This window comes from Montipora capricornis, chromosome 14, assembly GCF_036669925.1.
Source record: "Montipora capricornis isolate CH-2021 chromosome 14, ASM3666992v2, whole genome shotgun sequence".
Taxonomy (NCBI): Eukaryota; Metazoa; Cnidaria; class Anthozoa; order Scleractinia; family Acroporidae; genus Montipora; species Montipora capricornis.
Genome location: NC_090896.1, coordinates 7,969,139 through 7,984,138, shown reverse-complemented (window position 1 = coordinate 7,984,138; position 15,000 = coordinate 7,969,139). Strand labels below are relative to the sequence as shown.

Here is a 15,000-nt window from a genome sequence, read left to right as displayed (position 1 = left end):
TTATGTCCAGAATTGACCCTAATTAGATGCACGCCCAATTTTGACATCCAACACGAAGTGTCTCTTTAAGTCTAAGCATTTGCTACCAATTTTCAACAATAAGGTAACACTACAGAACACTACAGATTTTGAAAGCGGCCGGTTTAAATGCTTCAGCATACAAAACAATAGTGGTATTGCAGCTAGGCTTTTATAGATTTTTCTTGTAAAAGTGGCATATTATGCTTCTAGCATGCACATTTTTTGCCCAAATTATGCTCGTTTTTCCAAATTATTCCACTCTTTCTTAAAATTATTCCTTTTGCAAAATGAGTGAAACAAGTCCAAAAATTGTATCACGATCGTGTAGCAAAACTGTTTCAGTGTCATACGCTCATCTTCTATTGTATTGGTTTTTTTTTATCGTAAGGCAACCGTCTCTGGGTATGTTTACTGGTTCTTGTATGGTCTGCAGAGAGCTGCAAGTTATCGGGCGGCATGGCTATCGCCATTTTGCAAACTGAGACCAACATTATCTAGCAACTTCTGGTTCCCGTCATCTCTTACCAGACTGCCAGCCTCCTAGGAGGGCTGTCCCTCCGTTACTAAACCGTAAATGCTGCTAAAACATGGGACAAAAATGGTCTGAGGCTTATCAATATATACTGATTATGCTAGCACGATGCTACTTGTTAAAAATCAGCAAAAATTATGCTAGTTTCCTCAAATTATGCCAAAAATTATGCTAGCACATTCTATAAAAGCCTTTGGGTTCTTTGATTTTGGAAATGAAGTATAAGCCATATAACTTTTTCAACTCCGTATGCTATCACACCCAACCAATAGACCAAATCGGCTAACTCAATGTTGTACCCAAGTCAAACCCTTTGGAAATACAACGGTTGTTCCAGGTATTTAAATATGAATGCTACAATATACAAAACATCTTTACCCCTGGGAATTTGAGTTTAGTAGCCGATTTAGTCTATTCTTAGCAATAGCGGATTCAAGGGATGGGCCCGTAAGGTGAGGGCCCCACCCATTACTTTTTGGATGTTAAAAATTAAAGCCCCATTAAAATGTATTGCACGTTTTGCAGACAGCAAACCCCCTCCCCACCCCCCATCCTTCCTTAGCTCTTGGTCTGGATCCGCCTCTGGATAGCAAATTTTTTTAAACAATGTTTCTCACAAATTGCGTTGTCTAATAAGCATATGGGCATGTGTGGTTTACATGTTTCCTTTAATTTTGATATTATATATCAGGGGAAATTCTCTTCACAACCAACTGTCTTCGTAACAGCCGAGCACTATAGATCAAGCCTGAAGCATGATGCAGGCAGTGTCTGGTTAGAAGACGTATCTGCACGTTCTTTTAAGATTTGTATCCGAGAACTGCAGAACTTTGCAGGAGTTCACGACGATATTTCTGTGGTGAGCAGTGCATATTTATTTTGTGATTTAGTGATAAGCTGTCCCGGGTTATAACGATGTTGTTCTTTTGTTGCACATGGCGAAAAATGTTCCTGTTTTAGCTTTTCGTACTTGTTCCACACAAGACAAACAATAACAACAACAATAACAACAGCAACAAACTTAACGACATTTCAGAGATTTTTATGGTTACAATAGGCCTTTTCCGAGTTCATGTCTGCCTCCTCTTCAAAGCGAGTCTAAGTGCGAAGTTTTTCTTATGTAAATTAGATGTCATTCATATGGAAAGTAGAACTATTTACGATAACAAAAACTTCGCATTTAGATTCGCTTTGAAGAGGAGGAAGACGTGAACTCGGAAATGGCCTGTTTTATCAGTATCACGAAAACGTTCGCGTTTTTCACTGTTTTCAAAGTCATGAATACCGCTAGCTGTCCTTTCCTAGTAACGCTCAATGGAGCCAGCTGTTGTAGGACACAAGCTGGTGGGTAGATTGACTTTGAAGGGACTTTGAGTAGAATCTGTTCAAGGGCACCCAACGATTGAATGTCTTAAAACTTGTCAGAATTACCTAAAATGGTTTCCACAAAGCTTTACTGAAGCTCGTTTAGTGAGTTTGTAGCTGCCCTATATACAAAATATTTATTTGTTCGGATGTTCTAGGTTTCCCTGCTAGCAGAGGTCTCTTCTCTTTTTGCGTTCGCTGGGCTGAAGAGTCCTCTGCCATGTGTCAAAACTCACTCTGGTCCAACGTACAGAACCTTGTACGGTATTCTTCAAACTGCATTCCCGTGACATGTTTGCTGACTGTGACTTGAGCCCGCTGTGTTCCACGCATTCCTTTGCAGTTATCACTCTGTTGTTAAGTGAGCCCACACAACATGAAGTATCACGTGAGGATTCGGTCGCTAAGTAACCGCCACGCATGCTCAACACAGTGAGTTTCGACTCATGGCAGAGGTCGCTTTTCACGTACTCGTCAACGCTGCAAACGCAAAAGAAAATAGACCTCTGCTAGGAAGGAAGTTCTAGGGGCACTTCGGGTCTGTAGAAATTTCTAGGTGGCTTTTTTGCCTCGCCGGAAGTTCTATCAGTCATGACAGGTCTGATGACGAACTTTACATCACGGATCATTACGTAGTCGTCCCTTTTTCACCGAAAATTTTACGGGACGTTTGCCTGATAGATGATTCTCGAACTATCTTTGGTGAAAATAATAGAAGCTATAAATACTCCATTTTTATGCTATTCCAATATCATAGTTAAGTCTTACTCAGATCAGTAAAATTGTTGCCTTTTTTCAATGTGGCTTCGAAATGTCTACTCACTCTTAACACCCTTCACTACTTTTCCGAAATTTGTATAGGTCATCGCACGGGCCCGAGAGCAATTGAGGATTAATTTCACACGTATTTTCAAAGTTTTCACAACATTACCAGAAATCACGAAGCGACGAGGGCAATTTAGAAAACGTTTGAAATACAAGTGAAAATAATCTTTAATTGCAAGAGGGCACATTGCGATTACATTTTTATCACATTAAGGGCAAAATTATCGAGGGAAGCCCGTTCAGTGCCGCCACAAATGACAATCAACACGCTCCCATTTGGTTAAAGCTCAATTCAATAAATCGTTGCTATCAACAGAAATAGCGCTTAAAATTTATTTTATATGAGGACAAAGAAGTACTTTAATCTGGAAGAAGATTCTTTTGTAACTTCCCTTGCTCTGGATAAGTAACTGCTAACCAAACAGGATCTCTTGATTACCGAAAGTACCCTGGTGATTAAGAAAAAAATGCCTTTCGTCTTAGCCAATCAGAATTCAGTAAATCCAAAGAGGGAGAGTGTCTCTTAATACAAACCATGCGTTCTTTGCATTCCGACAGGTAATGGGAGTAAATTCGAGCAAAAACTGAGTTAATTCTTTCTTTGTTTGTTCTTCTCCTCAGAATTGGTTGGCGTTCGAGACCATACACAGACCGTTATTTACAGAGCATAATAATGTCGGCTTTCCAAATGGGATATTACCATCCAAGAGTAACAATTTCGCTTTTTGCCAGGTGTGAAAACGTAACAATGATAAAAAAAAAATGCCCAGAAGAGGGCAAGGGGTTACCAATCCCATTTCCATGTGCCCATTTCTTTGCAGATTACATTTATTAGTGTCCAAATCTCACTTGTCAACGGAACATTTATCACATTTCCCAGTGTGCAGTGTTATCAGGACCTCCTGATAACAGTACAAGTTCTCTTGCAGCAATAAACATGACTTCATTTGTATATCGTCATCCCTAAACACGTAGTTTTTTAGGAAAATAGTAATCACTATATACAGAAACGTTAAGAAAATTCGCATCTTGAGTGGACTTCATGATTACGGTTGTACAGCGGCAGTACAATTCAAAATGACCATCTTCCAAGCCATTCTATTTGGATGTAACGTGGCCGCTTTTGTGTTAGTTCAAATATAATCTCTCGGAGGCCTGTATGCCTAACAACTACAAGACCAGAACATTCCTCTTCTTTGTTTAAAAGTATCCGAAAACTGAAAAGAGACCGACCCAAACACGTTTCCATGGTACCAAGCATCGATAACAAACCCACAGTCCTTGAATTTCAATGGGTTTTTGCTGCGTAACCCTTGTCGAAAGCGAAACTTTCGTGGTAAAGATCTACAAGCTAACGTGATCTGATTTTTTAGTTCGACTGCAAAGTGATTGCGGTGGTACTGGGTTTTAGTCTTTGATCCCGTTTAGTGGAGATAAACTTGTTTGTTTTATTTTCGCCAGAAAGACTCTGCACTTTGCAATTGACTCGCCATGAGAGATAGAGAGAGAATTAAGTAAAGACGACCTGTTGAGAAAGATGATTTATTTTGTGATTTAAAGGACGTGAATTTTACGCGGACATACAATAATCACCCAACAGTCATACTAACAGCCAAGCATTCTAGCGGAGGAGAGAATACATCGCCAGATTGCAACGGAATTGTCAGCTGGATTGAGGTAGAGATTTAAAATGCGTGTGGGTTTCCAGGGTAGAGAGAGTAGAAAAAAAAGCTCTTTGGGTTGCTAACAATTGCTCAAAATAAGGGACATACCTATAGATTAAGCGCTATAGATTTAAAATGCACGTGAGTTTCCAGAGGTAGAGAGACACTTATGTCCAGAAATGCACACAAAGAGAGAGTAGGGAAAAAAGCACTTTGGGTTGCCTACAATTGCTCAAAATAAGGGACATACCTATAGATTTAGCGCTATAGATTTAAAATGCGCGTGAGTTTACAGAGGTAGAGAGACACTTATGTCCAGAAATGCACACAAAGAGAGAGCAGGGAAAAAAGCACTTTTGGTTGCCTACAATTGATCAAAATAAGGGACACACCCTATCAAAGATAACCCGTAATAGCTCACTACGGTTGAAATTCAAGATTTCTTAGTATTTTAAGCCCAGGCGCGAAACCTCAGAAAAGGGGTCTATTATTTAGCCATGACAAGCTATCTTTTGAAGATTACCCTTGCATCATCACCGCCCGCACGAAACTAGTGCCTCTCCCAAACTGCACGTTTCATTGAAAAAGAAACAGGGTCGTACGCTCCTGTCTTGGACTTTGATTTTTCTGTTGGCCTCTCCCCGTTGCGTAGCAACAAGTTTATTATCTTTCCCACTTTCACCTAACACCATTAACAGCAATAGTTGCACACCATATTTTGGCTCTTGATATTTGAATTGTTTTTTTGTTTGTTAGTTATCGTGCGAGAGCATCCGGTTGTTTTGGCTCTAGTTTCACCCGTTGAGAAAAACTGTCTGCGAAACCGAGCCAGCAAGAACAATCGATTGTCCCAGCTGAAGTGGGTAAAACAGCCACTCTAGTTTTTTGCCGTGTTTTTTGCCGTATTAAGGTAAAGAACACTCAGCGAAGGATAGGATGTAAACGCTACATGCCAACGTGCAAACACGCATAATTTTAATACCAATCGCAAACAACACGTGCCTTAGAAAATTGCCGATGCTAAAGCCCTGGCCAGACTATCGAACAAAGTTGGATTCAACGCTCCAACTTTGCTCGATCCAACATTGTTCGACCGTTTGGCCACCCATGTTGGATGATGTTCGTCCAACATCTTTTGTTCCATCAAGTGTTGGATGGAGTTTGCTTTTATCAAACATTGTGATCAACAATCTGCTCGACGCAACAAATGTTGCAGTGTTTTGCCGCTCTTCCAACAAAGTCGTGTCCTGAATCGATTGACGTTCGCGCTGCTAGCCAACCACGAATAACTATCTTTATTTGCAACAAACATTGCAGACGAGGATCAAGGGGACATCGTGGAAGTTTATGAACTCAACAGGCAGAAACCTTGATCAGCAAGCATGAAGCAAGGCCATATCTTTGGGACAGTTTCAGTCTCCTAAATGACTATCGCTCACTGTCCAGTTCAATAGCGTTTAAAATTTCAGCAAATTGATCCGTGCTCATTCTCATCATCTTCTAAAGGCTAATTTACCTTGCAGTGAACATACTCTTTTTTACAAGTTCTCTTAACCATTTTTTGGTTTTTCCTAGTTTGAATTAATCCATCATTTCCGTCCTCAAACAGCTCCAGTAGCACAAACGCTACGAGTTGTTTTCGTCTCAGTGTTAGCGCCAACTTGAACTTGAATGTTTCGTCAAGCAATGTTGGACAGTGTTTTCCCACTACCTCAACATTTGCATCCAATAATAGGGAAGATATCTTTGATGTCACTTATTGTCATTAATGTGCCAAGCAGATCTAGAGCCTTATTGGCTGTCGAAACAAAAAGTATTTTCTTAGATTGTTTGACCAGGGCTTAACGTCCTTTTTCAACTGATCGTTTTTTTTTTTATCAGAGTGATACTGCGCTTATTCCGAGGGATGTTAAGCGGCTGACGTCGTCTTTCAACAGGTTAACCAACGGCAACACAACGATGACAATATTCTTTTCACGAGTTTGTTCCACATAAGAATACACGAAATATTACAGACGTTTCGAAACCAGTTGGAAGACTCTCGAAAACATTTGATTCAAGCCTCTTGATGCTTGTTGAGTCTTTCAAACCCGACGACTTCGCTCACTTTTCTCAACTCATCTCCCTTCATACTTTCCAACGCGTTGCGTGAAATCCACGCAAAAACTCGCGCTTTGCTTCTTTGAATATGCAAGGTGAATCACTAACAGCTGACGTCTCGGAAATTTTTTCTCGGCTAGGTTTCGCAGACGGTTTTTCTCGGCGGGTGAAACTATAGTCGAAAAAACCGGATGCTCTCGCAGGTTATTTGTTACTCAGAGTAAGACAAAAAAGAACCTTGGGCCAACTAACTATCGGATTATCCTTTATAACTTGTTATATTTGAAGTGAATTTAGCCATTCTCGTTCCATACCCCCTTCTTTATTGAGCGGTACGGGGGGTTGGGGAAAGGGTGAAAGAGTCCTTCGTGTATTAGAAGAATGTTGAAATCATATCTTCGCATCCAGGGCACGCCAAAGCAAATGGAAATGTATTGAAAACGAGGCTGTGATGTTGTATGCATTGCCTTTTGCACTTTAAGTCACTTTTGGTCATTGTTCTTGTTTTTCCCTTAAGTTCATCAGCAACGCAAGATTCAGAATTTGCGTCAAAGAGCTATTTGTTCAGCGGTTTGACCCACTAACAGTGTCGTACGCAGTGTTAGCAGGTAAATAAGATCTTAGAAGAGTCACGCTGTGTCACGGTAGTGCAGTTCATTTTGTGTTGTTGTACCATTTACGCGTCCCTTCTCACTATACAACTTAACGTTAACTCAGAAATTACTTTTAAAAAGCACAAACCAAAGCTTCGTGACAAAACCTTTAAAAAACTGTTAGGCTGAACAGTTTTAAAAAACCCAAATCAAAATCCATTTTAATCTTCTTCAATTTTGCCCATCCCTGCCTCCTTTTGTATTTGCTGTTTTATTTAAACCTCCCTTCATTGTTTTAAGTAATTATTTTTATGTTTCGCTTGATTTGGGTGTCAGTTTTCAGTCTCTGAATTTGGCTAAATTTCTTGACATAGCCCCTTTAACTGTCGAAGGTACCTAATGGGTTAAGTTGTGCCTGTTCTAGACAGAGCACGCAGCAACATCTCAGTTCCTCTTTAGAAGTAAATTTTTATACCCTTTGCGGACAAAATCAAGCGATCACGAGTTAGTTTTGTTCTTGACATTTTTTTCGAGTGAGAAAAAGGTCTTCACTCGATTACTGTCGATTCGATCCTTCTCGTTAAGCAATAAACAAATGGAGAAACTTCTTTTTAAAAATGCAAAAATTAAACGGTGTTTCATCGCAAAAAAAGGAACTTATAGATTAACCTGTCAAATCTGGACGTATCTTTTTTTTTTCCAGACATCTGCCCTGATAACTGGATCTATTTTAAAGGATATTGCTACCAAAAAGTATCATCCTGTGATTCCTGGAACAATGGCCAGAGCAGGTGTGCCGCATTAGGAGCCAACCTCCCCAGTGTTCACAGCCAAGAAGAAAATGTCTTTCTGCAAAACTTACACAACGGAGAAAATGGTTGGCTTGGTTTGTCTGACATAAATAGTGAAGGAACGTTCGTTTGGAGTGATGGAACTCGATTTGACTTCCATTACTGGGCAACAAATCAACCCAATAACTTCCGTAATGAGGATTGTGTGCACACCCTTGGCTCACTTCCGGCTCACAAATTCAAGTGGAATGATGTCAACTGTTCAAGCTGCCATAAGTACAGCTGTAAGAAAGGTACGAAGTTAGCATGAAGTGATACGGCTGAGAGTTAGCCAAAGCATAGTCTCTCCTTCAGCACCTCCCAGGCGAAGGCTTAACTGAACACCCCTCGTCCCCACGAGGCTAGATCGAAGCAAACTGCATTCCGCTCTCGGAGTAAGCCAATCGCTATGTAGTTTTCATGCTCGTGCCGAAGTTCACGTTAAAAATTTCCAGCAATAGACTGACTCCAGTTATTCGCTTCCAACATGGTGGGTCTTGGAGAAGCGTTGAACATGGTAAACCAGCTTCAAATGCGCTAAAAAAGTCAATATCCAGGATTACTTATTTATCCGACGAGATCGGGTTTGATTGAGCGACTGTGGTGTAAGGGAAAGAGAACTAAAACTAGTTGGAACAAGTCTCTGAAGGTTTAGCGAAAGTGAGGTATTTCAAAGCGCTAACTATTTACGTGCGCATCTTCAGAAGAGGTGGAGTTAATTTGTTTTCTTTTCATAACATCTCAATATTTTTGAAAATGTTGAAAATCAATATTACTCTTAGTGCGCGAAGCTAAACAAAAATTCGGCGCCTGTAAATAATAGTACGGCCCTTGAGGTATGCCAGTAATGGTTATTTATTTGGGAACGCTGCATAGTCGTTGATTATATTTCTTTTCTCTAATTTAGATTACGACGAGTGCCAAGGGTTTTCCCACGACTGTCCAGAGTATGCGACCTGCAATAATACTGAGGGATCTTTCAACTGCTCGGGTATGTACTAGTAGTATGAAGTTTAAAATTTTAACTAAAATAGATTTTGCCACGGTTTCAGACGTCATATTGGTTAGGGTAGGGGTGGGGGGGAACACAGCTTAAATTATAGTGAATGTATGGGAATTTTACCGATTTTGAACCACTATAAATCCCTTAAGGTCTGACGATTGTGGATAGCGAGATTACCTCGTCTGAGGTTCCCAACTATCAAGAAAACTTTGAAAACTGGCTGAAAACACGGAATTTGGAACACATTCTATTCAGAGCAGGTTAATGTTAATTATTGCTGCATTCTCCTGAACACTGACATAACCCTTTACAAGGAAGATTAGCTTTGATACATTTGCATCTGCCAGCATATTCTTGTTTGCAACCACATGTGTCTTTTTGAAATGAAGGCTTAAAACTTCGGTCACTTAGTGTTCAGTTAACATAGTTTTGAAATACAAAGAAGAAGTAGAATTGATTTTTGGTCGTAGTAGCACTTTAAAGCATTTGATTGATAGATACTGTTGTTACTGTTTCACGTATCAACTGATAAAGGGTGACAAATATGATCATCTCAGTTTTCTTTCTCAAACTTACCATTTTCCCCTTGATCCTTCAGAAAATGATCCTTATCTCTATGCCATATCTCTCGCAATAAAGTTCCCGTTCCCGGTTTGAAACTTTCGGCGTCTGTTAAACACTTTTTCGAATTCCTCCCTTCCGTTGAGGGTGCTGGACACTCTTGTCACCAGCATTTCCAATTCAACACTGTGTGAACCGGACAGTAATACCAAGAATTTCTTTCTGTATTTTCGCACCATTTTGGACAATTGTTTCCTCGATTCTCGCACGTTATACAATTGTTTTCTGCGGCTATTTGGGGTGAGGTAAGAGAATTACAGTCGCTCACAATCAAGACGTTTCGCCCACACATCTTACGAAGAAAAGATTCCTATATAACTTACATATATGTATAACTTGTATATATATATATATATAACTTATATATAACTTATAAAGTCCCACAAGCATAAAATGTTGTGTAGATGTTTTCTCCCAGCAATAAATAAGAAATAGACCACAAATCAAGAGATGGTGCAACTTTAGTTTACACCTATATTTCGGCCGCACGAAACGGCCTTCTTCAGGGTGATTAGAAACCGATACACACGAACGTTAACTACACGCTACTTAAGCTGCAAAATGTAAAAAAAAAAACATAGCACGCGCTCGCGCATTTGAAAAAGATGAAGCTAAAGTGACACAATAATAAAAACCGACAAACTGTAAGGGAAAAAAAAACCAAACAAAAACAAGTGAAAGAGCGTTCGCGTCCAGATTATCGATAACGTTCACATTAATGATAAACTGGCTGTAAAAGAAGGAGAATGGGCATACAGATTTCAAACGTTGAGACCAGATGGCCTCAACGACAGCGACTTCTTTTACAGCCAGAATCGTGTCACCAGAAAACGGTAGTTACTTATCGTGTTTCAGCTGGGGTTAAAATTGCCTGATGAGTGTGGTACTTGTACCATACGAAACAGTTCTGTAGCATTAAACGATGGTTACTCGTGAAACCTAAACTTGTGTAAAGTCATATATATATATATATATATATATATAGAAAGACGGTTATGAGTGCTTCCTGAGCCAACGAAGATGCCAACCAAAAGGATCACAAGGATTCACAGTCCTGATTCGGTAGATGATAAAAAACTGGTTAAAAATGAAGCCGAAAATGGACAACTTTTGGTTTAAAAACTATAAACTATTTTTATAGTTTTTAAACCAAAAGTTGTCCATTTTCGGCTTCATTTTTAACCAGTTTTATATATAGCACGCGAACGCTCTTTCACTTGTTTTTGTTGCTGTCGTCGTTATTTGTTTTTTTTCCCTTTACAGTTATTATTGTCGGTTTTTATTATTATGTCGCTTTAGTTTCATCTTCTTCGTATGCGCGCGCGCTCCTGCTATGTTTTAAAGTTTGTTATTGTCACGCGAACATTTTGCAGCTTAAGGTGATTCCCTTGAAATTGTTCTACTATCAAACTTTTATTGGAAACTTGGCATAATTAACATTCATGATATGAACATTAAAAAAATGCAATAAAGAAATGGGGTCACGGAGCTTGTTTTCGCGTCAGCAGGCTCTTAAAATGGGGTATTTTTACTGACTGCGCGTTAAAAATACGAATCACCTTTATACAGAATTAAGTCTTGGTTATTTGAAAGATACAAAATTTTACTTTGAAAATAAAGCTTCTTTTATTCACATAAGTAGTAATGCTTCATTTACGCCGTTTTTTATTGCCTGGTTGTAGGAATAGTGCACTTTTTGGGACAGTTCCGTGGTTAGCTTGAGGTCCTCGCCTTGGCCAAAATACACCCAGTACGGAACTGTTTTCCAAAAAAAATCATGTTCTACTATCAAACTTTTCTTCTTCTTCAAATATGTTCTTTATTAGATTGTTCTTAGCAAATACCTGAAAAAAAAATCGGGAGTCACCGTGCTCGTTTGGGAGAAAAGGAGGATTTATTTCGCTATCGGGCTTAGTTTGAGGGAAATCTCTTGCGTTTTGTACGCGCACGTGCTCATGTGCGCCCGCTAATGACGCAAAAATCGTGCGCAGTGGGGAGGCGCAATGCAATGCTAAGGAATTACCTTAAAGGCCTGGCCAAACGCACGCAACATTTCAACGCAACATCTTGCAACATCGTTAGTTACAACATGTTGCATACGTCTGGCCATTCTGTTGCGATATGTTGTGATATATTACAATGGGACCTTTGAAGACGAGGACTGTCTTTTCTTTACGTCTTCTGGACTAGCTTAGAGCCTCCCTGTGGTTTTAGCAAGCCTAATTTGTACACGGTGACATGATCGACACTTTCACTGATATTCAACTGCGCTTGCAACGGGAGTGTCATCGATTTTTAACCAATCGAGTGCAAATTCGTGAAAATAACCGGCGCCAGGGAAGTGCCGTAGACGTTCGTTTAATTTTGCAGACGTACATGTAATTATAACCAACTTCATTTAACTATCTCACAATCCACTCCAACACATTGACAATTCTCGACGACTTCCTTCACCAAATGCCTCAATTGCTCAGGCTGCTTAATTTCAATAGTTCCACTTTCTACGAGATCAAATTTATAAACAAACAACTGGTATCCACCACTAGCATTCACAACCAACCTCCCGTCGTCACACGGTACATAGTCACAAAGGGATGCCTTTTCCGTTTTTACAGCTACCAACCATGGCTTCCCGCTGCTTCCTACTACTTCGAGACGAATCTCAGCTTTGTTGTTCTGAATATTAACGGCAAGAGTCTCGAGAGGTCTCAACTCGTTGTTCCTCGCTAGAATGTGCGCCGGCAGATTAAGTTTCCCCGTCTGTCCATACAGAAAAGCGATAAAAGTAATTGTCGTATCTGAGATCAGTTCACTAACGATACCTATACTGTGTTTATTGCTGCAAACAACCCGGCGAAAATGTAAACAATTAGCAAAAGTAAGCAGGAGACATACCTGCAATGGTTTTCCGGCATTTGTGTCACGAAAATCCTCCAACATTGTTTTAGTTGCTTTGCCGGAAAATAGTATCTTCGTTCATGGCGTTGTTGCCTCGTGTATCAGTGCTTTCAAACACTGTCTCCATAAACTGGCCGTTCGTCTTTTTATTTCTTACCTTGCAATGCGGGCAATGTGACGTCATCAAGTTGACACACGTCCACGAAAATTTGCGCGTATCCGCGCGTGCTTATGACGTAAGGGGTGGCGCAATTTTTTCTAAAACACATGGAGTTGCGTGGACCCCGCGCTTACGGTCTCCATCCCTGATCACGAGGCAAAAAGGCCACCTAGAAATTTCTACAGACCTGAAGTTCTCCAGAACATCCGAACAGATAAGTATTTTGTAGGGAAGCTACAAACTCACTAAACGAGCTTTTAAAGGGACACGGTCACGGTCTGCGCATGCTCGTGTAGCTGATCGAAACTTGAAAAAGTCAGCCTGACTTTATCAAGTTACTAGCAATCACAAATTCAAAATGGCGTCTAGCGGAGATCCGGACATGGCGGTAAAAGCATCAACTCAGGGCGGAAACGAAAGGTCGAAGACAGGGGAATTTGCTTTAGATAAAGATACCATTTGCTTTATATAAACTTGATTTAATGCAAAAAAAAAGCAGAATTCTTCAACTTACCGATATTTCCATAATGGCGGTCGAGCGTGACAAGTCTCGGAGAGAGTGAATGCTACTGCGTATGTCAGCCCGTGACAGTGTCCCTTTAAAGCATTGTAGAAACATTTTAGAGAATTCTGACAAATATTAAGACATTCGGTCGTTGGGTACCCCTGTCCGACCCCCTGTAAGGGTAGTGACATTCAATTAGTGACAAATTAAGCAAAGTCAAAAGTCTCCTTTAATTAACAAAGAATTGCTAGATTATCTTTTGAAGTGCGTCACTGCGGATCGAAGAATGGTCTTCCTAAGGTATTTTGACCAGAAAGTCGTGAAAAAGAGCAAGAGAGGTCGGATCGAATATTGTGGAAGGTTAATTACTGTTTCACGTTAAGTAAATATTTCCTTATGTTCAAACGGATGATTTCAGTCGCATCTCATCAACACAAAGAAACCATTTAAATACATATAAACTCGCGTAATGTCAGCCGCTTCCCTACACAAACCTTCCTGCTACTAATGACGCTACTTGATCTATTCATCTTCAATCATTGCCAACTCTGCTATTAAGTTGGTTGTGGGTCGAACTTCGATCAGTTGTCGAGATGTCTTTTTTTATCACTGTATTTTGCTTTGAGTTTGTGTTGTTCGTCAACCAACCCGTTGCTTTGTCGGAAAATACTGCTGCCAAGCTAAAGACCGCTACTTAGCATTGTAACAACATTTGCTTTTACGCTGGATCATCAAATAAAAAAGGTCGAAGCTATGCTGAAAGAAATGAAAAAGCAACTAACTCAAATACAAAGTGATATCGACACACTGAAAGGCGCTAACAACACTGTTAAAGGTATGGGTAAGCTTGCCGGGATCGAAAATCAGCTGTCCCTCAAAAATGCGCTGTATTGCATTTAAGCAAACGTTAATGCGCGAAAAAACCGTAAAATTAGTGATGACTTAATTAGTCACCGGGCGTTAGTCGCCGAGAGTTATTCATTACCGCAGAAAGTAAAGCAAGAGGAGGAAATCGCGACCATGCGCAAGAGAAGGGCAGTCGTGAGAAACGTTTCGGCTCCCACTCCTAAAACGTTGCCTAAAAAGCTTTTTTTTTTCGCAGGCTCGAGCTTAATTGTCAGTCACACGTAAAGAACCATTTGTCTTCCCCATTTTCGGCCCATTTCAGTCCACAAGAAGATATTTCTTTTTCTTACAGTTTTAATAGAATTTTCAATGCCATGTTAATTATTCAAACAGTCAGGAGGAACTGTGCTGAGCTGTACAAATCTGGTGAAAGGAGCAGTGGTGTTTACACAATTGATCCTGATGGTTCAGGGGCCTTTGATGTGTTTTGTGACCAGACAACAGCTGGTGGGGGTGGACAGTGTTCCAAAAGAGACTGGACGGATCGGTTGACTTTTACCGCGGCTGGTCTGACTACAAACAAGGCTTTGGTAACCTAAATGGCGAGTTTTGGCTGGGACTGGACAAGATCTATCGTCTGACCAAACTGGTGAAGAATACGCTTCGTGTTGATTTGGAAGACACAAAAGGCAAAACTGCCTATGCTGCCTATGATATGTTTGCAGTGACCAACGAGAGGGCCAAATACCAGTTGAACCTTGGAACTTACTCGGGTATGTAATTTTTCACACGTCTATCACAATCAAGTTTCTACGATATACACAGCAATTAGCAATACCGTTCCATATAAAAGACACACAGCCAGAGCAGTCTTTTTCTATGCTAATCGACACTCTTCTCTTTAATTTTTAGTTAGTTCATTGTTGCGCTTGTGTAACATAATTGAAGGGTTCAAGATCATCACATCACGGTTTGAAAGTAACTACTGAGAAAAATCCAGGCTTAAAAAAGGGAATTTCATGACGACTCAATTTATT

General features: G+C 40.1%; 1 pseudogene; it reads left to right on the top strand.

The window, feature by feature from the left end:
• Window positions 1–15,000, top strand: part of LOC138032934 (uncharacterized) — a 37,126-nt pseudogene that overhangs the window by 11,306 nt on the left and 10,820 nt on the right.